Raw genomic sequence first — 25,325 nt, 5'->3', positions numbered from 1 at the left:
TCTTAAGAGAAACAGTTTCATCATGGGGACTTTGTGTACCCTGATTCCCCACCTATGCTGCCGAAATAACTTACCAAAGTCGCCGTTTTCGCCTGTCAATCAGGCTGGTCTGGTCAGATGGGCATGGTGACATCGCTGTTTCTTCCCCCAGATCTTGCATATCTTTCCGTTGGTGGCGTAGTGGTTTGCGCATGCCCAACTTCTGAATCCACTGCGCAGGCGAAGAAAAAACGCGCGATCGGCGCTATTTCCCTGGTGATTGGTGGGTGCGGCCATCTTCCTGAGGCCGCGCGTGCGCATATGGAGTCCTCTGCTGCCCGGGGCTTCAGGAAAATGGCCGCGGGATGCCGCGCGTGCGCAGATGGAGATCGCGGCGGCCATTTTCCTGAAGCCGAGATGTGAACTCGGCTTCAGGAAAATGGCCGCCGCGATCTCCATCTTCACACGCGCGGCATCCCGCGACCATTTTCCTGAAGCCCCGGGCAGCAGAGGACTCCATATGCGCACACGCGGCCTCAGGAAGATGGCCGCCCCCACCGATCACCAGGGAAATAGCGCCAATCGCGCGTTTTTTCTTCGCCTGCACACTGGATTCAGAAGTTGGGCATGCGCAAACCACTACGCCACCAACGGAAAGATATGCAAGATATGGGGGAAGAAACAGCGATGTCACCACGCCCATCTGACCAGACCAGCCTGATTGACAGGCGAAAACGGCGACTTTGGTAAGTTATTTCGGCAGCATAGGTGGGGAATCAGGGTACACAAAATACACTATAGTAACGCACAGCTCAGGCCCTATTTAACAGTATTTTTATCTCATACTGAAAAAACGGGGTTACAGGTTCCCTTTAAAAAAACACGGGGGAGTCCTATTGGCAGACCCAAATCTAAAGGATCTGATAACACCAACACCGAACATCACGTAGGGAGAGGTAGATCTATTGGTGATAAGCTGGTGCATAGCCTCTATCAGAGACCAACCAAGGTCGGTACCTGGCTTGATAAAAAACATGTGGTTTCTTCACATGCGGGAATTGTACTAGATGTGATGCCATGTCCCAGTGTAAAACTTTTTGTAATGCGGCAAATGGCAAAACATTGTACATTAGAGATTTTGGCAATTGTAGATCCCTGGGGCTTGTCTATAATGCCACATGTACATGCCCCTGGACTACATGAGCAAAACTAGGAGAGAACTTAGAGTCAGGGTAGGTGAGCAACTGGGAGACATTAGGAATAAATGGGACACACCTGTTGCCTTCCACATCAACAATATACATGGCGGACGTACAGGTGAGATCTTGTTCTCAATGGTTGAATTGGTCAAACACAGAGTAAGAGGGGGTGATTTTGATCAGGTTATTCTGAAACATGAGGCAGAACGGATTTTCAGAATGCAGTCCCCATCTCCCAGGGGTCTAAGGGTGGTTTCACACTTGCGTTTTTGTCTGCAGCGTTTTTTTTTTTCAAAAAAACGCATGCGTTTTTTTTCCCTATCTTTAACATTGAAAACGCATGCGTTTTTTTGTGTACGCGTTTGGTCGCGTTTTTTGACGCATGCGTTTTTTTACTGCATGCGTTCATTTTCTGAAATGCTACTTGTAGTATTTTTAGAAGCGTTTTTTGGACCAAAAAAAAACGCATGCGTTTTCATGCGGTTTTTTTGGGTCAAAAAATACATTGGAGTCAATGGGGACGCATGCGTTTTTTGGTGCATGCGTTTTTTGCGGTAAAAAACGCATGCGTTTTTTTATTAAAAAACCAGAAAACACACTGATATGCCACCCCCCAGCATAAAGGTCATAAAGGGAACCTAACCCTACCCCTAACCCTACCGCTAACCCTAACCCTACCCCTAACCCTAAGGGATCCTAACCCTAACCCTACCCCTAACCCTACCCCTAACCCTAACCCTACCCCTAACCCTAAGGGATCCTAACCCTAACCCTACCCCTAACCCTACCCCTAACCCTACCCCTAACCCTAAGGGATCCTAACCCTAACCCTAATCCCTTTATGGTTAGGGTTAGGGGCAGGGTTAGGGGTAGGGTTAGGATCCCTTAGGGTTAGGGTTAGGGGTAGGATTAGGGGTAGGGTTAGGGGTAGGGTTAGGGGTAGGGTTAGGATCCCTTAGGGTTAGGGGTAGGGTTAGGGGTAGGGTTAGGGGTAGGATCCCTTAGGGTTAGGGTTAGGGGTAGGGTTAGGGGTAGGGTTAGGGGTAGGGTTAGGGGTAGGGTTAGGGGTAGGATCCCTTAGGGTTAGGGGTAGGGTTAGGGTTAGGGGTAGGGTTAGGGTTAGGGGTAGGGTTAGGGGTAGGATCCCTTTAGGGTTAGGGTTATGATCCCTACCCCTAACCCTACCCCTAACCCTAACCCTAACCCTAACTATTTCTGTTTATAGTGGGTTTTTTACTTTATTTTGATGATTGGCAGTTGTCACACATTTTTCTGCATGCGTTTAAAAAACGCAAATGCATGAAAAAACGCATGTAAACGCGGTAAAATGCCGCGTTTTTTTCACATGCAAAAACGCATGCGTCAAAAAAACGCAGCGTTTACACGCGTTTACATGCGTTTTTTCACCATGCGTTTTTTTGCATTTTTTACCGCAAAAACGCACCCGAAAAAACGCCAATGTGAAACCAGCCTAAGTGAGTGTATTTCCTATACTTATTTAAACTACCCGTATTCTACTTTCCTCCACTTATTTACAACTGTGTGAGAAAAATAAATTTGGCACTTCTTTGTTCGACGCTGTTTATGGTTGATCCTAAAATGAACTCCGTATGTCTCTCCCAACGTGGTATTTGTTTGGGTCTCCACTAAGTATCTATTAGTGTTTGCCTTACTAGCATTATTATATCATGTTATACCAAATTTATGTCTCTCATTCTGTTTACATTATATTTTAATTTCCTATGGTGCATCTTTTATACTATATATAAAAAATGCAAATATAAGGAGATAAAAACAATTGTCAATGTATGCAAATAGTCTACCTGCATTTATTAGATACTTTGAAAACTGGGTTGCGCCCTAGTGACATTTGAGGACTTTCTTACCAATGTGCACGTCTTTTGCCATCTTTAAATCTCATAGGAAGTAAGCCATAGTTGCGATGCATTCCAGCGTGGAACGCATATTGGAATTATCGAGTGCGCATGACCAACAATGTTTCTTTTGTCACAGAAAAATATTTAGAATTCAGGGCCCTTAGTGGTTGATACCTTTTTATGGCTAACAGAAAAGATGGTAACAAATTGCAAGATTTCAAGACTACTCAGGTCTCTTCATCAGGCATAGACTAATATAAAATCTAAAGAATCAAATATTTATACACAACACAGCACAAAAAGAAATAATGCAATAGATAAGACAAGTGATGTGAAGCAGAACTATCTTTATGGGAGAGTGATAAACAGTTGTGGCCATGAATATTGGAATATTGGAACAGTTCATAGATAAGGAGTGTGAATATTTTATTGTCCTCTAATTGTGGTCTGGTTCTGTGTTGTGATGCCCCCACAAGGTCTGAGGAGCAATTCCTTAATTGATGTAAAAAGACAAAAATCCATGCGACACATTGATTCCTGCACTGAGAGTGTCAAAGGTTGTCATGAATTTATACTGGAAAAAACAAAATCCAGCTCACCATACCGACATTCACAAAATCAAAGTTTATCTCCTCAAAATCCAATCACTGTGGTCTTCCAGTACAGTAATCAATTTAATACAATCAGGAAAATTTTGACTAATAATCTGACTATTCTGAAGGAGGATGCTGATATAGCTCAAATTTTGAGTAATGGATACAGAATTGTGTCCAGAAGAGCCCCCTCTTTAGGCTCGAGCTTATCTCCGAGTTCTCTTCATGCCCACTCTGCGCAACCCTCTCATTGGCTCAGCACGAAAGGCTTTTTTAAATGTGGTGCGATGGCATGTAAAACTTGCAAATTTTCGGGTAAATGCCATAATTTCACTGATGCCAGTAATCAAAATGTTTATCCCATTAAGACTTTCATGAACTGTAACACCAAAAATGTGGTATACATCATCGAGTGCATGGCATGTCATCTTAAATACGTGGGGAGTACCATACGGTCTTTAAAAACACGTATTCGTGAACATATTTATGATGTTGAAAATATTAGTGCTAATAGGAACACCTCACAAGTTTCACAACATTTTATTAATTATCATCACTCTAACCTTGAGTCACTTAAAATTTATGCGATAGAAAAAATTCATAAACCATTTAGAGGAGGAGACATTGAGGTGACCCTGAGAAACAGGGAATCATGGTGGATCTTTAAACTTGGTACAAGAATTCCACATGGTCTAAATAAAAGGAAAGATCTCATGCTCTTTTATTAGTTTTCTGAGGGTTCACAAACAATGAAGTTACTATTCTGACATCTAATAATTAAATTTGTAGTTTATATTTCCCGTATAATAAATGACTCTTTTTTGAGGCTAATAGCTATCTACTCGCCCTTTTTTTTTTTTCTTTTTTTTTTTTTTTTTCCTTGTTTGCAGGCCGCTGTTACATTGTCACGGCGTCTTCAGCTGTGCTTCTACCCATTTTGCTCCAACCTACTTTGGCTGTTTCAGCTCTCTGTTTGAGAGATTTCTGCCATAGATTGTTTTGCTTTTTCATCCATAACTGCTTGTGAGCCCGCTACTTTCAAAGATATTAAGGAATTTTATTAGTATTCTGAGGGTTCACAAATAAGGATGTTGTTTTTCTAACATCTAGTAACCAAATTTGTAGTTAATACTTTCTGCATAATCAATAACTTTTTTGTGAGGCTAATAGCTATCTATTTTCCCTTCCGTTCCCTCCTGTTTGCCGGCCGCTGTTACATTGTTACGGCGTCTTCAGCTGTGTTTTTACCTATTTGCTCCTACCTATTTCGGCTGTTTCAACTCCCTGTTTGGGAGATCTCTGCCATTGATTGTTTTGTTTTTCCATCCATGGTTGTCTGTGAGCTTGCTACTTTCAAAGGTATCAGGGAATTTTATTAGTATTCCGAGGGTTTGCAAACAATGAAGTCGCTTTTTTGACATCTAGTTACTAAATTTGTAGTTTATATTTCCCGCATAATTATCGACTCTTTTGTGAGGCTAATAGTTATCAATCTGCCCTTTTGTTTCCCCCTGTTTGCCGACTGCTGTTACATTGTCACGGCGTCTGCAGCTGTGCTTTTACCTACTTGCTCCAACCTATTTTGGCTGTTTTCATAGTTGTTTGTGAACCCGCTATGTATAAAGGTACTAGGGCATTTTATTAGTATTCCGAGGGTTTACAAATAATATCTAGCAACTCAAGCTTTATATTGTTATGTGGGTTCACAACATATGACACTGTACATATTATTTTACCATTATATTTTTGGATTTATTCAATGATTATGGTAATGTTATTTCATTTTTCATTTTGTATATAGTTTTTGTATCTTATGCTATTTCTGTTTTCTCTGCTTTTTTGTTTAACTTAAACATTTGTTTTTGTGCTTCTATCAAGCTTGTCTTGCTTCCATTATCATGTGTGTCTATTTTTGCTTGATTAGACAATTCCACCAATTGCAGCACCGGAGCGATAACCGGATACTAGTATAAAAGTATAGACATGTCTTGTACCAGGTATCATGATTAAGGGTGCTTAGTCACCGGAAACGCGTTGACCTTGGTTTTAAAATATTTTTTTGTATGCTGATGTTTTGTCCTTTCACTATATTTTAAGTGAAATAAACTATGGATTTTTCACTATTTCGTTGAGCTGGATCTCCTTCTCTTTCATGAATTTATACTCCCAGACCCTTCTGTCTCTCTGAGATTTTAAGTTACCTTTACCTGTGAGACTTCATACTTGTTTTAAGCTTTTGCCCTGTCTCCCCTACATACAGGGAGAAGAGGAAATCCATTTACCTACACCCATTCATCTGGTGGTTGTCCATAGCAGGGTCCACTTGGGGCCTGTCCTTGTAAGGACAGGAGCTACACAGGGTTTACAGGGTAGACAGGACTCATGCCCTAGCCCGTTGTTTTTCTCCCCTGGACTGTTACTCATCATAGCCCCATTGGCTGAGAAAGATCCAAGTGTCCGTTCTGAATGGTGAGACCTTTCCATTCTTTTATATACCACATTAGATGTGATGCAGCTGAAAGTACCTGAGATCTTGTAGTCCTGATGTGAATTGGGGATCATTATCTTGTCTGTGGTCATTATAAATGGACAAGTTTTACATTTTTTCTGGTTGCAAAGAAAGGTTCCTGCAGCTGTTGGAGAGGACATGAAGCTTCTGACAATGATGCTTCTTAGATTTGGGGGCTGTCTAAAACACAGTAGTGGGGGGTCTGGAAAAGTGGAATGTAATCGGGCATCTTTTTGTAGTAAAGGTTGTAATTTCTATGCAGCTCCCCTTAGCACCTCCAGATTTGGATTGTAGGTGACTACTAGAGGCACCCAGTCATTTTCTTCTTTAGCTTTGTAATGTAGCAGGTGACTCCTTGCTATTCTGGTGGCTCTTGTAATTTGGTTTTGAATTGTTCTTGGATGGTAGCCTTAAATCAAAAAGGTCTTTCTGAGGTGATCAAGGTATTCATATCTATCCATACGGTTGAAACATATACAAATGTATCTGATGGCTTGGCTGTAGACAATAGAGTTTTTATGTGTTTGGACAGAAACTGTCCCATTTAAGGTATCAGCGGTTGATTGGCTTCTGATACAGGTATGTCTCTATTTCATTTTTCTTAATGATGGTATCCAAAAAGTTAATTTCAGTGCAGGAGTAGTTGAGTGTTAAGTTGATGGTGGGATGAAATTGATTAAACTGTTCATGGAACGTCTTTTGCTGTGGCTCAGACAACGTTCAGATGATTAAAATGTCATCAATGTAGCAGTGGGAGGCCAGAGGCCTGATGGGACATGAGGATAAAAAAAGTTGCTTTCAAGCTTTGCCATGAAAAGATTTGCATACTGTGGAACCATTTTACTTCCCACTGCTGTGCCAGTCTCCTGTAGATATATCTTGTTATCAAACTCAAAGTAATTGCGAGTGAGGAAGAATTTTATAAGTTTCACCACAGAATCAGCATCAGTCCCTGTGTTTTCCATGAAGAATTAGCAGGAATTTAATCCATCCTGGTGTGGGATATTAGAGTACATAGATTCCACATCCATGGTGGCCAGGAGGGTTCCTTCTGGTAGATGACCTATTGCTGCTAGTTTATTTAAGAGGTCAGTTGTTTCTACAGTTGCATCATATCTAATGTGATGTACTTAATTATTTGTACTAAATGTTCAACTGGGGGTCTGTATGTAGAGGAGACAGGCCAATAGCTTAGAACAAGGATGAATTCTTACTGCCACACAATAAGAGAAAAAGGAATGGATCTGCCTGTGGCCAAACATTTTTGTATCCCAAATCACAGCACCATGGACATAAAATTATTTGTATTAAAAGGTAACTTTGAATCTCAGAGAGACAAAATAGTCTGGGAATATAAACTTATGACAACCTTTGACAGTCTCAGTGCAGGAATCCATGTGTCGCATGGATTTATGTCTTTTTACATCAATTAAGGAATTTGCTCATCAGACCTTGTGGGGGCATCACAACACAGAACCAGACCCCAATAAGAGAACAAATAAACATTCACACTCCTTATCTATAAACTGTTCCACTATTTATGGCCACAACTGTTTATCACTCTCCCATAATGAGTTCTGCTTCATGTCACTTGTCTTTTCTATTGGATTAATTATTTTGTTGCTGTGTTGTGTATAAATATGTGATTCTTCAGATTTTATATTAGTCTATAAAACCTACAAGAAACAAAATGAGCAAAAAAAACCTGCTGTAACTAAATAACTAAAAAGCAAGTGCATTTAAATAACTCAGGGTTCTTAGTAATACTGTTTTTGATAAAAACATCCCACCATCGCCAAGGTGCCCTGATCGGGATGGTCCTACGCTGTCTAATATTAAAAACCTTACCATGTGTCAGAGTTGACCTCAGTGTGTGAATAAGGTAAGACAAAAGGACCAGGTCCCAATCTATGGACACCAGTCTGAGGAAGCTTTTAAATGTAATTAGCAGCTCAAAAAAGGGAGGCCACAACCCCGGCTTGCACAAAACGCAAAAATACAAAGAAAAACACAAAAATTGAGCTTGGATTAAGTTGGTATACAGGCAACACATAGATGCATGTCGACTTTTATGCTATTTTTGATTAAAAACAGTATTCCTAAGAACCTTGAGTTTTTTAAATTCACTTTCTTTTTACTTATGTAGTTACAGCAGAGTTTTTTTACTCATTTTGTTTCTTGTAGGTTTTGTGCGCTTTATGGCCAATTTGAACATGCCTTTACAGTATGTGCTGCATGTATACCAACTTAACCAAGCTCAGTTTTTGTGTTTTTCTTTTTATTAGTCTATGGCTGAGTAGTCTCGAAAGCTTGCAATTTGTTACCATTAGGCTTGAGCGAAACGGATCGGACAAATTCAAAAGTCGCCGACTTTCCTAGTGTGGGATCGGCCATGCGGTCAGCGATCTTCGTGCCAAAGTCGCGTTTCGAATGACGCGTTTAGCGCCATTTTTTAGCCAATGAAGGAGCATGGGCAGCGTGATGACATAGGTCTCAGGGGCGTGCACGCCAATCGCCATCTTATCGCTTGTGTGCTGTAGTGATTTGCAATGTGCAACACCAGCTTTGCTGTGCAGGGACGGAGGAGAGAGAGAGAGAGAGAGATTTTTACCATTGACTTGCATTGGGTTTCGTGTTTCGGTCGAACCCCGACTTTTCGCGATAATCGGCCGATTTCACTCGACTCGACTTTTTAGAAAGTCGGGTTTCGCGAAACCCGACTCGATCTTAAAAAAGTAAGGGTACCGTTACACTGTACGATTTACCAACGATCACGACCAGCGATACGACCTGGCCGTGATCGTTGGTAAGTCGTTGTGTGGTCGCTGGAGAGCTGTCACACAGACAGCTCTCCAGCGACCAACGATGCCGAGGTCCCCGGGTAACCAGGGTAAACATCGGGTTACTAAGCGCAGGGCCGCGCTTAGTAACCCGATGTTTACCCTGGTTACCAGCGTAAAAAAAACCAAACAGTACATACTTACATTCTGATGTCTGTCCCTTGCCGTCTGCTTCCCGCACTGACTGACTGCCGGCCGTAAAGTGAAAGCACAGCACAGCGCGCTGTGCTGTGCTTTCACTTTACGGCCGGCAGTCAGTCAGTGCGGGAAGCAGACGGCAAGGGACCTGACGGACACCGGAATGTAAGTATGTACTGTTTTTTTTTTTTTACATTTACGATGGTAACCAGGATAAACATCGGGTTACTAAGCGCGGCCCTGCGCTTAGTAACCCGATGTTTACCCTGGTTACAAGCGAACGCATCGCTGGATCGGTGTCACACACACCGATCCAGCGATGACAGCGGGAGATCCAGCGACGAAAGAATGTTCCAAACGATCTGCTACGACGTACGATTCTCAGCAGGATCCCTGATCGCTGCTGCGTGTCAGACACAGCGATATCGTATGGATATCGCTGGAACGTCACGGATCGTACCGTCATAGCGACAAAAGTGGCACTGTGAGACGGTACCCTAAGTCGCTCAACCCTAGTTACCATCTTTTCAGTTAGTCATTAAAAGGTATCAACCACTGAGGACTCTCAATTCTAAATTTTTTTCTATCTACTGGCTAACACAGTACAAAGATTTATATCTTGATAAATAACAAAAGATGCAGCACTCACCAGAATCTTGCTGAAGATAGTGTCCTTTATTCGCTTAAAGCGGTGTGAGACATTATGCGGAGAGGCGGCAGGAAAGAGGATTAGGTGCGGGGGAGAGAAGAAGGAATCTTCTTTCCTGCCGCCTCTCCGCATAATGTCTCACACCGCTTTAAGCGAAAAAAGGACACTATCTTCAGCAAGATTCTGGTGAGTGCTGCATCTTTTGTTATTTAACAAGTTGGAAAGTCTGTCTGCTTTATATGCTAAGCACCACCCAGCATCTGCAAATACATAGACTGGTGGCTTGAAGTTTATGCCGAGACTCCTCCTATACTGTTACTGCCTGTGAAGATTAACACACCGAGTGCCGCTCAGTTCCTTTTCTGCGGGTCAGTGAAATTTATATCTTACCTTTCGTCACAGGAATCAGTTGGTACTTCCGATGCATTCCACTCTGGAACGCATACCGGCGTAGCATGCCAGTCATCTAAATCGTATAAGGTGGAAGTGACAAGGATATGTTTTGATTCCGCTTCTTAGTGCACTATTTCCTAAGCACATTATTATCAGGCCACCCCTCACTTATGTGTATACGGCCACATACTTTCTTTGAACTCAACTTAGATGGTGGAATACCGCAGGAACGCAGACAGAAAGACCCAGTGTCTGTACCACTGACTTTCTCAGGTGGGCAGGTGGGTGTTTTGATTTTTTCATTGATTGATCCCCTGACTTTAGGCAGGGTATATAATTTACCTAAGCATAGGCTGTTTGGGTATGCTTTCCTCATCGGAGCACCTTTTATCTCTGGCATAGCCAGGTTATATTGGGCCTGATGAACCGCATGGATGGGGAAACGCATCAAGGCGAGATCTCCTACATGGAATAGGTCCCTTTATTTAAATTCCTTCTGTTGGTTGTGTATACCTTATCTGTTTGCATCTTCAATATTAGGTTACACCTCCTTTTGGGGTTTGTATTGAGTGCATCATGATGTGCTTTTTTCCCATGGAAGGAACGTTTTTCACTTCACAAGGACATTATACCTGAGTTGTCATAGGGACACAGTGAATGTATAAACTTATTTTAAACTAGATGGAGGCTCGATGATATACCATCGGGAGGGTAGTGATGTCACGATAAAGGCAGGCTTTGCAGCGTTGAGAATCTCTCCCCCCATGTGCTCACCCACCTATCCACTCTCTCTTTCCCCATGTGCTGACTTCTCTCATCTGTGCTGTTTTTTGACCTGTCTACCCCATGTGCTATCCCCCTTGTCTGCTGTCACTTTCCTTCCTGTGCTGTGTTCTCCCCTTATGTGCTGTCCCACTTGAGCTGTCTCCACCCCTGTGCTTTGTATCTCTCACCCCTGTGCAATTTCTTTCTCCCCAATTTGCTGTCTCCTCTCATGTCATATCTTCTTTGACCTGTGTACCCCATGTGCTCTCCCCTTGTCTGCTCTCTCCACAACTGTGCTGTCTTCTTCCCTCATGTGTTCTCTTATGCGGAATTCACGCAGGCACAGTAAATCAGACCGCCGCCATCTTTGTGCAGACAGATAGCGGCAGTCACATTAAAACTGCACATGCGCTTCTCCTGTACAAAGATGGCGGAGGTCATTTGACTGATCACGAGGGCGGCATGTTCACAGCAGTGTTCTGCTGGTGGTACCGTGCAAGAGGCTGCATATGGTGTATACAGTGTGTGTGTGTGCCTGTGGTGCGTACGGCATATACAGAGTGCGTGTGTGTGTGTGGTGCGTATGGCGTATACAGTGTGTGTGTGTGTATGTATGTGTGTGTGGTGCTTATAGCATATACAGTTAAGATAAGTCTTATATCATCTGTAGCATACCTGTCATGACAGCTGCAGCCGCAGATGCGGCCCAGCCCATAGACGCCCCCAAGCCGACCAACCTCAGAAGGCGTGGGGCGTGCGTCCCCCGAGGACGAAATATGGACCCTTTAAACCGCAGAGGGGGACCCGGCCTACCCAAACTAGGGGAGGGCAGCGACCGGGGTTCTGTGGCAGCTGAGCATGCGGACAAGGCAAGAGACACGTAGGACTTGATTACACCGCACAACTTCAGGTATAGAGAAAGTAAAGTTTACTAAAGTAAAGTCACACAGAACATAAACAAAACATGACGATGTCAGGCTCCCGATTCCACACCGCAGAAGGGTACCACCCAGTGGACCCCAAGGCACCAACGGATCACCGAGGCACACATAGGCGGGACATCAGGTCACAGGCAGGACATCAGGATACACGAAGACATCAGGGCGCAGGCAAGACATCAGGATAGAGACAGGACATCAGGACATCTGGTCTCAGGAAAGACCTCAGGACATCAGGACACAGGCAGGGCATCAGGACACAGAAGTACTGGACAGATATCCGGGACACTGGCGTGGCAGCACAGGTCATCAGCTGGGACACTGGCGTGACAGCCAGGTAATCAGGACATCAGGGATACCGGATAGACATCTGGGACACTGACATGGCAGCCCAGGTCGTCGGCTGGGACACTGGCGTGGCAATGCAGGGCATCAGTTACATCAGGATATCAGACACAGGGAGGACATCAGGACATCAGGGAACAGACAGGATATCAGGACATCAGGGTCCATGAGGTCATCAAGACACAGGCAGGACATCAGGGTACAGACAGGACATCAGGACCCAGGGTCACATCAGACAGGAGTCGTTCAGTTCTGGACATCCGACACGACCTACAGGCACCACCAGAGACATCAGGCTCCAAGCTCCAGACAGCGGTCATCAGGTTCCAGACTGCGGTCGTCAGGCTCTGGGCATCGGACCTAGGACGGAACTCAAGCGTGATGGTGCAAACACCGCCATACTGGACATGAGCCAGATGGGGTTAACACCGCATGGTAATCAGAGCACAGAGTAGTAGATGCTCAGCAGAAACACTGGTTTCAAGAGACTCAAAATCACTGGGAGTGTGGCTCCAGATGCAAAGGGATTCCATGAACATAATCACAGCAGACACAGTTCACACAGGTTCAGGTACAGGACAGGTACAGGATCAAGGATTCAGGCCTGGATATACCGCCTCCAGGACAGGCGCCAGAACAGGACAAAACAGGAATCAAGGCAAGGACTTTGGTACCAAAACATAGACATGAGAGGTGCAGGAACACAAACACACATAGCAAAGTTTAGGAGCTTTGTGAGTAGCTCAGGCCCTGCCCATAGGGCAGGGGAACTTTATATAAGAGCTGCCCCTCAGTAATTGGCTGGGGACAGCATTTGAAGTACACACCCTCACCGTGATAAAAGCAGGGGAGGTGTGGCCACGCACGCCCTAAGCACAAACAGAAACCATTACCGCACAATCAGTGTAGGATCTGAGGCTCAGGGCACCTGACTGAAACTGCATGCACTGACCCACGTGGAAAGTCATGCACCAGCTGCAAATGACCTCACAACCTGCAGACAGCTTCACAGCAGCAACCAGGGACCGCACATGAAGAAGGTATGCAGCAGGGCAAATACCTAAACACCCATGTACGACTGTGCAGCAGACCAGGGAACTGAGAAGGCTTATCCAAGTAACAGCCAACAGTGTCCCAACTCAAATTAGGGGGAAAAGAGTAAAAGGTTAAAGCAAAACATATGCATTGTCACGCCGAAAACAAGATACAGACAGAACGGCGTGACAATACCTTAGGGTTTGCTAATTTTCTGGTCATAAAAAAGATTGTCCCTAACTCATCGCTGCATTATAATTATCATATCTGTAATTCATCTCTTATCCTAAAATCTATGTTTTCCCACCTGTTTAACCCCTTCATGACCTTGGGATTTTTCATTTTTCCGTGTTCGTTTTTCACTCCCCTCCTTCCCAGAGCCATAACTTTTTTATTTTTCTGTCAATTTGGCCATGTGAGGGCTTATTTTTTGCGGGACGAGTTGTACTTTTGAACGACATCATTGGTTTTAGCATGTTGTGTACTAGAAAACGGGAAAAAAATTCCAAGTGCGGTGAAATTGCAAAAAAAGTGCAATTCCACACTATGCTAAAACTGACCTGCCACTATGATTCTCCAGGTCAGTACAAGTTCATAGACACCTAACATGACTAGGTTATTTTTTATCTAAGTGGTGAAAAAAAATTCCAAACTTTGCTAATAAAAAAAAAAAAAAAAATTGTGCCATTTTCCGATACTCGTAGCGTCTCCATTTTTTGTGATCTGGGGTCGGTTGAGGGCTTATTTTTTGCGTGCCGAGATGACGTTTTTAATGATAGCATTTTGGTGCAGATACGTTCTTTTGATCGCCCGTTATTGCATTTTAATGCAATGTCGCGGCGACCTAAAAAACGTAATTCTGGCGTTTCAAATTTTTTTCTCGCTACGCCGTTTAGCGATCAGGTTAATGCTTTTTTTAAATTGATAGATCGGGCGATTCTGAGTGCGGCAATACCAAATATGTGTAGATTTGATTTTTTTTTATTGATTTATTTTGATTGGGGCGAAAGGGGGGTGATTTAAACTTTTATATTTTTTTTATTTTTTTCACATTTTTTTTAACTTTTTGTTTTTACTTTTGCCATGCTTCAATAGGCTCCATGGGAGGCTAGAAGCAGGCACAACTCGATCGCCTCTGCTACATAGCAGCGATCTGCTGATCGCTGCTATGTAGCAGAAATGGAGGTGTGCTGTGAGCGCCGACCACAGGGTGGCGCTCACAGCCACCGGTGATCAGTAACCATAGAGGTCTCTAGGACCTCTATGGTTACCATCCTGATGCATCGCCGACCCCCGATCATGTGACGGGGATAGGCGATGACGTCATTTCCGGCCGCCTGGCCGGAAGCGGTAGTTAAATGCCGCTGTCTGCGTTTGACAGCGGCATTTAACTAGTTAATAGGTGCGGGCAGATCGCGATTCTGCCCGCGCCTATTACGGGCACATGTCAGCTGTTCAAAACAGCTGACATGTCCCGGCTTTGATGCGGGCTCACCGCCGGAGCCCTGCATCAAAGCAGGGGATCTGACCTCGGACGTACTATCCCGTCCGAGGTCAGAAAGGGGTTAATAGAGGGAGTATCAAGGAGAGATAGGGACAGTCATCATTGAGTGGGAGTGCCAAACAATCATTCTTTTTAGGGCACCAACCTCCACAGCTAGGTAGTGATCAGTTAGGGCAAAAAAGGGACCATTTAGGTTACTCTATAGATACTATCAGCCTATGTGTTTACTAGAATTGGTTCTTATATTTTGTTTATCCCAACACTATTTTGGTCTTACACATTGGGTGGTGTCTTTTCTTAAAGGTAATTAATTAAAATTTATACATTTTAAGGGATTATATGCGGCACAAAAACAAGGCTGAATGACCCAAGGAACATAGCCTGGCTTCTCCAAACATCTCCATGGAGCCAGGCCACTGGCGGGTCCCAATCTTGGCTTTCTTCCAAACGTATCCATGATTCAGTGATAGTCAATGAAGCAGATCTGTATTCTTCCAATCAGGGCCGAGGTCCCCAAGGTTGTTTCCTGCAGAATGATAGATCCGAGTCCCTCGTGATGGAGCCATGATGTATTGGCAGCAGTCCTGTAGGGTCCCCTGGATGTTTGGATGTCTTGGCAGAATCTGACTGTCTCTCAGTCTGCCTGAACACAGACAGATCTTTTCACAACTTTTCACTTAGGCTGCCGTCACACTATCAGTATTTGGTCAGTATTTTACATCAGTATTTGTAAGCCAAAACCAGGAGTGGAATAAATAGAGGAAAAGTATACAAAAACATATGCACCACTTCTGTATTTATCAGCCACTCCTGGTTTTGTCTTACAAATACTGATGTAAAATACTGACCAAATACTGCTAGTGTGACGGCAGCCTAAAGGTACCGTCACACTAGACGATATCGCTAGCGATCCGTGACGTTGCAGCGTCCTGGCTAGCGATATCGTCCAGTGTGACAGGCAGCAGCGATCAGGCCCCTGCTGTGATGTCGCTGGTCGGGGAAGAAAGTCCAGAACTTTGTTTCATCGCTGGCTCTCCCGCTGACATCGCTGAATCGGCGTGTGTGACGCCGATTCAGCGATGTCTTCGCTGGTAACCAGTGTAAACATCGGGTTACTAAGCGCAGGGCCGCGCTTAGTAACCCGATGTTTACCCTGGTTACCATCGTTAAAGTAAAAAAAACAACCACTACATACTTACCTACCGCTGTCTGTCCCCCGCTGTGCTTCTCTGCACTCCTCCTGTACTGGCTGTGAGCACAGCGGCCGGAAAGCAGAGCGGTGACGTCACCGCTCTGCTTTCCGGCTGCCCGGCGCTCACAGCCAGTACAGGAGGAGTGCAGAGAAGCACAGCGCCGGGGACAGACAGCGGTAGGTAAGTATGTAGTGGTTGTTTTTTTACTTTAATGATGGTAACCAGGGTAAACATCGGGTTACTAAGCGCGGCCCTGCGCTTAGTAACCCGATGTTTACCCTGGTTACCGGCATCGTTGGTCGCTGGAGAGCTGTCTGTGTGACAGCTCTCCAGCAACCAAACAGCGACGCTGCAGCGATCCGGATCGTTGTCGGTATCGCTGCAGCGTCGCTAAGTGTGACGGTACCTTTAGGCATTCCACCACAGGTTTAGGAGAAGGTGGTAGGGGGCCATCCCTCACTGCTGGAGTGTTCAAACAACATGCATAGATTGTTCTTCATATTAAAGAACAGAAATGGGTCATCAACATATTAACAAACATTCAAACATTGTGCCTTTGTTTCCCAAAGATAGTAGAACAATACTAGGACTGCAATACAAGGAGATATACAATAGCTAATCAGCAAATGGCAGCCAGTGAACATTAAATCAATTACATTAAGAGTCACCAGTCATTCTCACATGAACTCTAGCTCATGTCCCTGGACCTACTGAAATAATAGTCATCTCATTAATTAAGATACAATGCTGTGTATTCCCACAGTGTAATGTCTACACAACCTTTTATGTTTATGAAATTGTGATATTGTAGTAGTCAGTATTTTTCTTATTATATTCATATCACTTTATTTATGTTTTATTACTTTATACAATAAATACTCTGAAAAACAATTATTGTTTTTGTGTCACCATTATTTTACAGCTACAAATTTACAATTTTTCAATCAACGGATTTATAGTAGGGCTCAATTTTTACAGGACAAGATTATGTTGTATCTTTCATTGGTCCAATTTTGGGGTACCTAAGAATTTATGATTACTTTATATTATATATTTTGGAAGGTAACCGCCATGAGCTATTTATTATAATTACCGGTAACATACTATTTGTTATCTCTAGGTCAATACTGTACAATAATGGCAATATAACATTGAATTAGATTTTTTATGTTTTGCTACTTTTGATTAAAAAAAAGTTTCTGTCTGTAGGAAACAACAAAAAACATTAATGCTGGCATTGTGTTCATATATTTTTTTGCTATATGGCATTCACCAAGCAAAATAAATAGATATATAGATTCATAGTATGGCTCAATACGATTACAATGATTCACAGTATATATAGTTATTATGTTTTACTACTTATGCACTAGACATTCATTAACAAAATATCCAGCATATTCTGAGATCTATGCATTGCTTAGTTTACATACATGTTTTTATGGGAAGGTACATAAGACGTTTTGATAATGTTTTTTTATTTTATGTGAAGGAAGATGAACAAAATGGTGATTATTGAGTAATTTTTGGAAGCTTTTTCTTTTTTTCGGGATGAATAATTGTATAGTTTTATTCTATTGACCGATACAGATACGGTGATACCAGATATCTTCCAGTTTTATGGTGTTTTGGTTTTTTATTAGATTAACCCATTTTTTATTCAGAAACATGTGATTTTTTGGCATTTTTTTTAAAACACAATACTGTTTTTAAGAATTCTTTTTTTTTACAGTTTTTTTTGCTATAAGGGGACCTGAACATGTCATCTTTTTATCTCTTAGATAATATCCAACCTATCAGAAATACTGACAGCCAGGCTAAGAAATGTGTGAAACGCGTGTTGGAATGTGGGGTGGTGGCGCCAGCACATGCAACATGAATTCTGGTTAGTATTACACTCTCCTCCATTTATAGCTATGGAAAATATATCTTCGTGTTATATCGCACTGTGCACTTTTTCTACCGGTAATGGTACATATAGAGGATCATGATTACTGTTGATTGGACCTGTGATATGAATTTCTTAGGTAATTAATAAATACAACTTAAATGATTATTATTAGATAAAAAATATATATACACTGCTCCAAAAAATAAAGGGAAAACTTAAACAACAGAATATAACTCCAAGTCAATCAAACTTCTGTGAAATCAAACTGTCCAATTAGGAAGCAACACTGTTTGACAATCAATTTCACATGCTGTTGTGCAAATGGAATAAACAGATTTAAATTATTGGCAATTATCAAGACACCTTCAATAAATGAGTGGTTTTGCAGGTGGGGACCTCAGACCACATCTCAGTACCAATGCTTTCTGACTGATGTTTTGGTCACTTTTGAATGTTGGTTGTGCTTTCACACTCGTGGTAGCATGGCACGGACTCTACAACCTACACAAGTGGCTCAGGTAGTGCAGCTCATACATGATGGCACATCATTGTGAGCTGTGGCAGGAAGGTTTGCTGTGTCTGTCATCATAGTGTCCAGAGGCTGGAAGCGCTACCAAGAGACAGGCCAGTACACCAGGAGACATGGAGGGGACCATAGGAGGGCAACAACCCAGCAGCAGGACCGCTACTTCAGCCTTTGTGCAAGGAGGAACAGAAGGAGCACTGCCAGAGCCCTGCAAAATGACCTCCAGCAGGTCACAAATGTGCATGTGTCTGCACAAACGGTTAGAAACCGACTCCATGATGATTGTCTGACTGCCCAACATCCACAGATGCGGTTGTGCTCACAGCCCAACACTGTGCAGGACGCTTGGCATTTGCCACAGAACACCAGGATTGGCAAATTCGCCACTGGTGCCCTGTGCTCTGCACAAATGAAAGCACGTTCACACTGAGCACATGTGACAGATATGACAGAGTCTGGAGACGCCATGGAGAGTGATCTGCTTCCTGCCACATCCTTCAGCCATCCATGTGCTAACCAAAGGTATCCTGACTGCCATTAGGTACCGGGATGAGATCCTCAGACCAATTTTGAGACCTATGCAGGTGCAGTGGGCCCTGGGTTCCCTCTGATGCATGACAATGCTTGACCTCATGTGGCTGAAGTGTGTCAGCAGTTCCTGTATGATGAAGGCATTGATGCAATAGACTGGCCTGCCCGTTCCCCAAACCTGAATCCAATCAAGCACATCTGGGAGACCATATCTCATTCCAACCACCAATGCCACTTTGCACCACAGACTGGCCAAGAGTTCACTGATGTTTTAAACCAGGTCTTGAACGAGATCTCTCAGGAGACATCAGCCATCTCTTCAGGAGCATGCCCAGGTGTTGTAGGGAGGTCATAGAGGCACGTGGAGCCCACACACACACTACTGAGCATCATTTCCTTGTCTTGAGGCATTTCTACTGAATTTGGGTCAGCCTGTAATTTGATTTTCCACTTTGATTTTGAGTATCATTCCAAATCCAAACCTCCATGGGATATTAATTTTGATTTACATTGATCCTTGTTAAGTTTTAATATTCTCAACGCATCACACTATGCAATGAATAAAGAATTGCAACTGGAATATTTCATTCAGTGACATCTAGGATGTGGTATTTTAGTGTTCCCTTTATTATTTTGAGCAGTGTATACACTGTATATATATATATATATATATATATATATATATATATATATATATATATATATATGTATATATATATATATATATATATTATTATTACTTTGCATGGCACTTTGTATTCTTTTGGGATAATATTTTTTTATCTCTTTTCCTGGGTGTTAACACTACAGTTTCCAATCTTTAGTGTTTACAATGGATACATGGTGATTACCAATATGCTGACTTTTTCCTTTTCATTATATCTTGTCAAATGTTTTAACCCCTTTACCCCCAAGGGTGATTTGCACGTTAATGACCAGGCCATTTTTTACAATTCTGACCACTGTCCCTCTATGAGGTTATAACTATGGAACGCTTCAACGGATCTTGGCGATTCTGACACTCTTTTCTCGTGACATATTGTATTCATGATAGTGGTAAAATTTCTTTGATATTACCTGCGTTTATTTGTGAAATAAAATGGAAATTTGGCGAAAAATTTGAAAATTTCGCAATTTTCCAAATTTGAATTTTTATGCAATTACATCACAGAGATATGTCACACAAAATACTTAATAAGTAACATTTCCCACATGTCTACTTTACATTTTTTTTGTTAGGGAGTGATAAGGGTTAAAAGTTGACCAGCAATTTCTCATTTTTACAACACCATTTTTTTTAGGGACCACATCTCATTTGAAGTCATTTTGAGGGGTCTATATGATAGAAAATAACCAAGTGTGACACCATTCTAAAAACTGCACCCCTCAAGGTGCTCAAAACCACATTCAAGAAGTTCATTGACCCTTCAGGTGTTTCACAAGAAATTTTTTGAATGTTTAAATAAAAATGAACATTTAACTTTTTTTCACAAAAAAATTATTAAGCTCCAGTTTGTTTTATTTTACCAAGGGTAACAGGAGAAAATGGACCCCAAAAGTTGTTGTACAATTTGTCCTGAGTACACCGATACCCCATATGTGGGGGTAAACCACTGTTTGGGCGCATGGCAGAGCTCGGAAGCGAAGGAGCGCCGTCTGACTTATCAATGCAAATTTGACAGGAATTGAGATGGGACACCATGCTGCGTTTAGAGAGCCACTGATGTGCCTAAACATTGAATCCCCCCCACAATTGACACCATTTTGGAAAGTATCTAGATGTGTGGTGAGTAGCGTTGAGCGAAACGGGTCGTTCATTTTCAAAAGTCGCCAACTTTTGGCAAAGTCGGGTTTCATGAAACCCGACCCGACCCCTGTGTGGGGTCGGCCATGCGGTACGCGACTTTCGCGCCAAAGTCGCGTTTCAATGACGCGAAAAGTGCCATTTCTCAGCCAATGAAGGTGAACGCAGAGTGTGGGCAGCATGATGACATAGGTCCTGGTCTTCACCATCTTAGAGAAGGGCATTGCAGTGATTGGCTTGCTGTCTGCGGCATCACAGGGGCTATAAAGAGGCGTTCCCGCCGAACGCCATCTTACTGCTGCTGATCTGAGCTTAGGGAGAGGTTGCTGCCGCTTCGTCAGAAGCAGGGACAGCGTTAGGCAGGGTCCATTAACCCCCAAACCGCTTGTGCTGTAGCGATTTCCACTGTCCAACACCACCTTCGGTGTGCAGGGATAGTGGAAGCTACATTTTTTTTTCCTCAGCGCTGTAGCTCATTGGGCTGCCCTAGAAGGCTCCCTGATAGCTGCATTGCTGTGTGTACGCTGTGCAAACCAACTGCTTTTTTCAAAGCACAAATCCTCTTGTTCCTTCCTTTCTGCACAGCTATCTTTTTTGTTTGTCCACACTTTTTATTTAATTTGTGCATCAGTCCACTCCTTATTGCTGCCTGCCATACCTGGCTGAGATTACTGCAGGGAGATAGTAATTGTAGGACAGTCCCTTTTATTTATTTTTTTTTTATTCTCCCTACAAAAAATAAGTTGTGGGAGATTAAGATTGGCATTTCTGCTAGAGTGCCATCCCTGTGTGTGCCATCTCTCTCACATAGTGGGCCATAGAAAGCCTATTTTTTTTTTTGTTGATTTGGTTTCTAAATTCTACCTGAAAAAATCAATAAATCAATCAGTGGGAGATAAATATTGGCCTCTGGGCTTGTGTGCCACTCCTGACTCCTGTGTGTGCCATCTCTCACTCAGTGGGCCATAGAAAGCCTATTTATTTTTTTTTTTCATTTGGTTTCTAAATTCTACCTGAAAAAATCAATAAATCAATCAGTGGGAGATAAATATTGGCCTCTGGGCTTGTGTGCCACTCCTGACTGCTGTGTGTGCCATCTCTCACTCAGTGGGCCATAGAAAGCCTATTTATTTTTTTTGTTGATTTGGTTTCTAAATTCTACCTGGAAAAATCAATAAATCAATCAGTGGGAGATAAATATTGGCCTCTGGGCTTGTGTGCCACTCCTGACTCCTGTGTGTGCCATCTCTCACTCAGTGGGCCATAGAAAGCCTATTAATTTTTTTTGTTGATTTGGTTTCTAAATTCTACCTGGAAAAATCAATAAATCAATCAGTGGGAGATAAATATTGGCCTCTGGGCTTGTGTGCCACTCCTGACTCCTGTGTGTGCCATCTCTCACTCAGTGGGCCATAGAAAGCCTATTTATTTTTTTTGTTGATTTGGTTTCTAAATTCTACCTGAAAAAATCAATAAATCAATCAGTGGGAGATAAATATTGGCCTCTGGGCTTGTGTGCCACTCCTGACTCCTGTGTGTGCCATCTCTCACTCAGTGGGCCATAGAAAGCCTATTTATTTTTTTTGTTGATTTGGTTTCTAAATTCTACCTGAAAAAATCAATAAATCAATCAGTGGGAGATAAATATTGACCTCTGGGCTTGTGTGCCACTCCTGACTCCTGTGTGTGCCATCTCTCACTCAGTGGGCCATAGAAAGCCTATTTATTTTTTTTTGTTGATTTGGTTTCTAAATTCTACCTGAAAAAATCAATAAATCAATCAGTGGGAGATAAATATTGGCCTCTGGGCTTGTGTGCCACTCCTGACTCCTGTGTGTGCCATCTCTCACTCAGTGGGCCATAGAAAGCCTATTAATTTTTTTTGTTGATTTGGTTTCTAAATTCTACCTGGAAAAATCAATAAATCAATCAGTGGGAGATAAATATTGGCCTCTGGGCTTGTGTGCCACTCCTGACTCCTGTGTGTGCCATCTCTCACTCAGTGGGCCATAGAAAGCCTATTTATTTTTTTTGTTGATTTGGTTTCTAAATTCTACCTGAAAAAATCAATAAATCAATCAGTGGGAGATAAATATTGGCCTCTGGGCTTGTGTGCCACTCCTGACTCCTGTGTGTGCCATCTCTCACTCAGTGGGCCATAGAAAGCCTATTTATTTTTTTTGTTGATTTGGTTTCTAAATTCTACCTGAAAAAATCAATAAATCAATCAGTGGGAGATAAATATTGGCCTCTGGGCTTGTGTGCCACTCCTGACTCCTGTGTGTGCCATCTCTCACTCAGTGGGCCATAGAAAGCCTATTAATTTTTTTGTTGATTTGGTTTCTAAATGCTACCTGAAAAAATCAATAAATCAATCAGCGGGAGATAAATATTGGCCTCTGGGCTTGTGTGCCACTCCTGACTCCTGTGTATGCCATCTCTCACTCAGTGGGCCATAGAAAGCCTATATTTTTTTTTTTTGTTTCTAAATTCTCCCGGTAAAAATCCTTTTATTTTATTTGGTTTCTAAATTCTTCCTGAAAAAATCATTTTATTTTATTTTGTTTCTAAAGTCTCCCTGAAAAAAAAAAAATCAGTGGGAGATTAATATTGCCCTTTCTACTTGTGTGGCAGTCTTGACTCCTGGGTGTGCCATCTCTCTCTCTCAAATAGTGGGCACTGGGCCATAGAAAGGCAATTTTTTTTTATTTGGTTTCTAAATTCTCCCTGAAATAAAAAAAATACAGTGGGAGATTAATATTGACATTTGTGCTTGAGTGACAGTCCTGCGTGTGGCATCTCTCTGATTTGGTGCCACAGAAAACAGAGTGTGTAACATTGTGCCTGATTTTCCTTGCGGTCTCACCAACCTGTAAAGGGATATCGAAATCATACTGAAGTTATAGCTCACCGTGTAAGTTGTTTGACAGCAACAAATACCGTTACTTTGGTTACGTTTTTAAAACAATGAGGCAGTCTGGTGGAAGAGGTCGTGGCCGTGGGCGTTCATTGTCAGCTGGTAATGATGGTAGTGGTAGTGGAGCATCAGGTGGTCGTGGGAAAAGAAATATTGCACCTAAGTCTGGAGCTGTGGAGCCAGGTTCGTCGTCTGGCTACACAAGGCCTCGAACGCTCCCTTTTCTGGGAGTAGGAAAACCGCTTTTAATGCCGAAGCAGCAAGAGCAAGTTTTGGCTTACCTTGCAGACTCAGCCTCTAGCTCTTTTGCCTCCTCTTTTGAAACTGGTAAATGTAAAAGCAGCGCATCGTTAGTGGATGTTCACGGTCAGGGACAAGTCGCTTCCTTGTCCTCTTCAGCAAAAACAACAACAGAGAAGGAGGCAGCAGGCGACACAACGGGTTACTCCATGGAGCTTTTTACACATACCGTCCCTGGCTTAGAAAGTGAAGCAGTTAGCAGGCCATGCCCATTACAAGTTGAATCTGACATGGAGTGCACTGATGCAGAGCCACAGCCAGACTACTATGCTGGTCCTTTGACTCAGACCACAACATTGCCCTCGCAGGGTACTGATCCAGAATCAGACCCTGATGAGACTATGTTGCCCCATCACGAACGCTCTACCACCGACTTACACGGTGACACAGACGAAGTTGCGCACGAGCTAGAAGAGGAGGTTATAGATGACCCAGTTGTTGACCCCGATTGGCAGCCATTGGGGGAACATGGTGCAGGCGGCAGTAGTTCTGTTGTGAATTCTGTGGCCAAGCTCCCTCCTGTGGTCGAGAGTGGTACTTCGGCTGCTTCTGTCTATGAGCTTCCTTTGGTGGATGAGAGTGGTACTGCGGCTTCTGAGTTTCCTTCCTCAGGTGATGAGTTTAAGTCGTTAGGTGCTGCTCTATTTAACTCCACCTGGTGCTTTGATCCTGGCCTCCAGTCAATGTTCTAGTATTGGTCTTGCTTCCTCCTGGATCGTTCCTGTGGCCTGTCTATCCTGCATAAGCTAAGTTCTGCTTGTGTTATTTTTGTTTGCTATATTTTCTGTCCAGCTTGCTATATTGGTTTTTCTTGCTTGCTGGAAGCTCTGAGACGCAGAGGGAGCACCTCCGTACCGTTAGTTGGTGCGGAGGGTCTTTTTGCCCCTCTGCGTGGTTGTTTGTAGATTTTTGTGTTGACCGCAAAGCTATCTTTCCTATCCTCGGTCTATTCAGTAAGTCGGGCCTCACTTTGCTAAATCTATTTCATCTCTGTGTTTGTATTTTCATCTTTACTCACAGTCATTATATGTGGGGGGCTGCCTTTTCCTTGGGGGAATTTCTCTGAGGCAAGGTAGGCTTATTTTTCTATCTTCAGGGCTAGTTAGTTTCTCAGGCTGTGCCGAGTTGCATAGGGAGCGTTAGGCGCAATCCACGGCTACCTCTAGTGTGGTGTGATAGGATTAGGGATTGCGGTCAGCAGAGTTCCCATGTCTCAGAGCTCGTCCTATGTTTTTGGTAATTGTCAGGTCACTTTGTTTGCTCTGAACTTCAAGGTCCATTGTGGTTCTGAATTACCTGTTCATAACATAGTTCTGAAGCGGAGGAGAAGGGGCCGCAGCAGGCATCAACATCGCAACAGGTTCCATCTGCCGGGCCCGTATCTGGCCCAAAACGCATG

The sequence above is a fragment of the Ranitomeya imitator genome, chromosome 8 (genome assembly GCF_032444005.1).
Source record: "Ranitomeya imitator isolate aRanImi1 chromosome 8, aRanImi1.pri, whole genome shotgun sequence".
Taxonomy (NCBI): domain Eukaryota; kingdom Metazoa; phylum Chordata; class Amphibia; order Anura; family Dendrobatidae; genus Ranitomeya; species Ranitomeya imitator.
Note: the sequence above shows the minus strand (reverse complement) of the source record.